The sequence below is a fragment of the Lingula anatina genome, chromosome 7, assembly GCF_051362555.1.
Source record: "Lingula anatina isolate TDL-2025a chromosome 7, LinAna3.0, whole genome shotgun sequence".
NCBI lineage: Eukaryota > Metazoa > Brachiopoda > Lingulata > Lingulida > Lingulidae > Lingula > Lingula anatina.
In genome coordinates this window covers 20695308-20700636 of record NC_141773.1, presented here as the reverse complement: position 1 = coordinate 20700636, position 5329 = coordinate 20695308, and positions in this window count along the sequence as shown.

Sequence of the window (5329 nt, the reverse complement as noted above, 5' to 3'; positions counted from 1 at the left end):
AAGCTATATGAAAATAAAAACTGTTAACCCCCATCTTTCATCCAGCTTTGGGGAAAATAATGGGAAAACAAAAGCAAGTGTTTTGTTGGGTATGCTATATAAGAAGAATTAAATAAAAAGGCGATGGGGCCCATTTCTTGTGTTAAAAATGTAGTGTTTTGACATGGGAGTGCAAAACCTACAAGAATAAAGATGGATACTTGTTTTAAAAATATTGACCAAAATTTTCATCATCAAACTTTCAAATAATGACAAAATATCCATCTCTATGCAAACTATGTGGAAAACAGTGGTATGGTGACTGAATATAAAATGGGTCCTTTTCTCCATGGGAGTCCAAATCTCATGGGTGTAAAAATAAAGATTTTCATGAATTCTTTTTCATGCTTTCACTATTTTATCATCAAACCTTTAAATATTTCCAATATATTTTTCATAAAGTATCCTAAAAGAAAAGGTGTTGAAATGATGATCAAATATTAAATAACTTTTTCATAGGGGAGACAATAGGCGATTAAGTGGACATTTTTAATTTTCTTATGTTTTCATGAAAATTTTCACCTGCAAATTACAAAAAAGCGCCAATGTATCCTCCATTTCACATACTACAAGATCACAGTCACATACTCAAAATAAAATAAGATTTATGAAGTTTTGTGGAGGGGCAGTCATATTTTCATGGGGGAGTCAGATTTTCATTATTTGCTCATTTTTTATTTTCTTATTTTTTCATTAAAATTTTCACTGCAAACTACAAAAAATGTGCCAATGTATCATCCATTTTACATACTACAAGATCACAGTCATATACTCAAATAAAATAAGATTTATGAAGTTTTGTGGAGGGGGAGTCAAATTTTCATGGAGGAGTCAGATTTTCATTATGTGCTCATTTTTAATTTTCTTATTTTTTCATTAAAATTTTTACTGCAAACTACAAAAAAATGTGCTAATCTATCCTCCTTTTTACATACTACAAGATTACAGTCATATACCATAAATAAAATAAGATTTATGAAGTTTTATGATGGGGGAGTCAAATTTTCACGGGGGAGTCAGATTTTCATTATGTGCACATTTTTATTTTTCTTATTTTTTCATTTGAATTTTCACTGCAAACTACAAAAAATGTGCCAACGTATCATCCATTTTACATACTACAAGATCACAGTCATATACTCAAATAAAATAAGATGCATGAAGTTTTGTGGAGGGGGAGTCAAATTTTCATGGGGGGAGTCAGATTTTCATTTTGAAAATCTGACTGGGGAGTCACATTTTCATAATGAAAATCTGACTGGGGAGTCACATTTTCATGGGAGTCAGATTTTCATGTTACACCGGCCCCAGCATATTTTATTTTCGTAGAATTGCCCACATTCTATATGAGCAAAATAATTAACGCCCCACGCAATACTTAAAATGTTTTATGACCATTATGGGTTGTATTTTAAATCATACAAAATTAATTTTGTTGTTCAATGTGCTACAGATTACTGCCCCCAGCCAATTACAAGTTTAATGCATAAATAATCCACATGGGGCGTTTACATTTTGCTTATTTTGCGTAAACATTTTGTCATATTTTACTGAGAGCATTCTGAGTTCATTTATCCCTTGAAAAAACGCTCCTCCACCTACTTTAAACTTACTTTGATCCCCGGTAGGATGACAGATACAGCTTCAAGCGCGTGACGACGCATATCAGGACAGAACTCTACCAAGTCACTCGATTTGATGACCTGATTAATGATTAATGGTTAAAAGTGCACCATCACGCTGTTTGTAAGGGGATCGGGCCAGAGAGGCTCGGGCTTCAAGGAAAGCAATTACTCTTATCTGTCGCATCTTCCAAGCATGGTACACACAAGGCAAGTTTCAAAAAACGAAAGAAAACAAAAAAGGTATTATTTTATGGAAAGACCAGGATATTTTAAGCCGAGATATGAGGCACTAGTGATCCTATTAATTGGAATGACGTTTCTGTAATGAAACAAAAAAAAATATTATGTTGCATACCAAAATGGACACCTCTGCATTTATGTTTCTTGAACGGAATCAGACCAAATTCGTTTTGCTGATATTTAATACAATTCTAAGACAAAAGTTAAGAGGTGATTATACCTTCATTCATGTGATTTTGCCCCAGTACCAAACTTTGAACTGTTTTGATTTTAATATCCAGTTTGTTGACCAGATAGAGAACAGAGACACCCACTTCTCCGAACTGGTATACCAGTTTATGTAAACAGCATATGTAATAAACATGCTGAACAGTCTAGCTATTAATTGACATCAAAATGGCCGATCTGGAGACTCTGGAATTGTACATATTTATCCCAGTAAATGAGAAAAGAGATCCGTAGGGTATTTTCACACCAAAAATTAGTCTGAATGTTTAGTCAGAACTTGAAAATACGATAGCCTTTAATTGATTTAGCATTTTAACAGGAATTAAGATTCTTTCCACGCCTTTAGACTTAGGTTAACATTTGACTGACAGCCTCAATCGTGTGATGTCCCGTATCAGGACTAATATGCCCCTGTCACACCATTTGATAACCCAGTTGTTGACGTAAGTGAATAGTGATAAACACGTGCACACGCACGCGGTCTATCTATAATTGGGTGGTTGAGTGCAGGGGCGGTGCCGGGGGTTGGGGGCGTCTGGGTGCCCAAGCCTCAGGTGCATGGCAGATTGTACACAGTTACACACAAATTTTATGTGAAAAACAGTATACGTAAAATTAAACTTAACCGAAGACGGTTTAGTCAGTTGGAAATTTACCTTATCAGCTTTACAGCGAAATAGGGGCATTTTAGATAAATCATGTAAATTTGCATTTATATTGCTTCATCTTCTCATCATTTTTTTTTTAATTTGCAAACTCTAAAGTATAATGACGCACGTCGGCAAGGACACAGGTATTGAATTAATGAAAAAACTTCATTCTCAATTTACTTGTACCAAGGCCTATATGCCCGTACATGTTGGGTGATAAAGATATAAATATTAATGTACACACACACACACTCCCCTCTCCAGAAAGTATCACCCTTACCGCAATCATTGCGTCCTCCAATCCAGGGGATTCTGTACAAAAATACTAAAATGTGGCTTTGAATTTTTTTACTATCGTGAGCTTATTCATTGGTTGTACAACCAGTATTTTCTGTGAAAGAATAAAGAATACTGATCCATGGCATTATTTTCTGTATCACTTTACGCATTGCGTTAAAGGTAACACTTTTTTGCTGGGGGGGGGGGGGGGGGGGGGGGGGGAGGGAGTATATATACTGTACATTATCTCCAACCCATACCCGTTTGATCTGATACGCTGAGCGCTTGCAAAGGCTTTATCAAATACAACCAAAAATAATAAAGAAAATTATATTTATATTTGCGAAGGGAAAATTTGATCAAACTGAACATTTACATATGGCGTATTCAGCAAACATGCAATTGGCCCTGCGCCTGGTCGATCTGTGATGTGTGACAACACAATGCCTTCAGGCAAAGTCAATTATTGTACATGAATTACAGTTTATACGGCTCAGATGTTCTGGTCTACGAAATCTACCGTTATCTGTGGTACTCCGATGGAATTATGTACAGTCATAATCAACTTGATTGCTTCGGTCTAATGGATTTGAGGCGATACATGCCCTACAGTTACGAAAAAGTTTCGGTATATATGATTGATTGGTCGCTTTTATTTATTTTATTTTTTGAAACATATGTAAATTTTGGATGCTGTGGTCATTTAGTTTGAAGCAAGCTAATCAGAAACATTGCCTTTCACAGTTTTTTCTACTCTTCGCTCTCTTATTTTTCTATTATTCCATACCGAAATTATTTAAAACTTATGGAAATGAAAAAGAATTAAACGTATTACTTTTTGCGTAATGTTGTTTATGACGTATAAAGTAAGTCATCACACAATCCAATTTACTATTGAGTCTGAAGTCATACAGAAGTACCCTGAGTGTCAGAGCAACGTAAAAGCTAGCTTGCTAAATATACCTTGTGGTGGAGTCGCTTTTACTAACTCTGAAGACCAGCGGCCATGAAAGTTTTCCATCAATCAAATAGAACTGCTCCGCAGTGAAAATGCAGTTGAATGTCATCAGACCAAAATAAAACGTAAAACAAATTTAATTCTGCTTTATTTAATTTTATTTGCTGTATTTAAGATGTAAAGTGAAAAAATAAATAATATTCTTCGGAAAGGAAAGATATATCCAATGTTTTTGTATTTTTTGCTTATCAAAGAACATTTAGTCCTGAGATATACACGTGCACAATACATGCTCTTGCCGTGTGCCAAATTTGACAGCTACACTGTATGCCCGATACCACTACAAGGGCTGCGCAATGGCTACACGAAAATAAGTTTTTACAGCAGAATGTTGCTTGTATTGTGGCACTGACCGTCGACTGCAAGATATTTTCATTTCAAACTTCTAACTCCGCGTCAGGCACTTTAATTGCTTCTTGTCTCGCCTGCACGAGACTTCAGCGCAAGGCGGGAAAGGCAGCTCCAGGCGGCCAAACCTGTGACGTACGAGACTTATGACTTCCAAATATGGATCCAGGCGGATACAGCTGTGACGTGTGACTTCCAAATATGGAAGCGCCCCAGGCAGAATTTTGAAGAAAAACGCCCCCGAGTTGCCACTGTTCGCTAGAGCCTGGTATTGCTACTATGGGTTATATATGAAATCAAGATCGAGCTGGCAATACCGGAAATCTAGAACCTAGGGTATATAGAAGAAAAGAATGAAAAGAAAATTTAAGAAGAATGAGGTCATGATTATATCTGTATAAAGGGCATTAAATTGGTGGCTGAGTAATGTGACGTATCTTTGTTAAGCAGACAAACTTGGGTTTATGTTAAAGTTATCACTTTTTCTAACAATGTTTGTAATCCCCAAAACGATCTATCTTCAGTTTTTTAAATGAATGCTTATTATCTAACATATATGCGACAAGTGTCGTGCAAAAAATATCTATTTTTCATCTGTTCATATTTATGGGAAGAAACGAGATCTTAATTCTTTTATAGAAAAAAAATGGGGTTTAGGCTCTACAGCTGTCCCAAGAAACAATCTGATCAAACATTATCCTACAGGATAACCCAAGGCACGTCCAGGCCAATTATTATCCTACAAGATGTCGCAAGGCACGCCCAGACCAATTCTTATCCTACAGGATGTCTCAAGGCACGCCCAGACTAAATATTATCTTACAGGACGTTCCAGATATGTCACATAGATTGTTTTTTAAAACAAATAATTAGGAGTAGAATATTTAATAAAAATAGCTGTA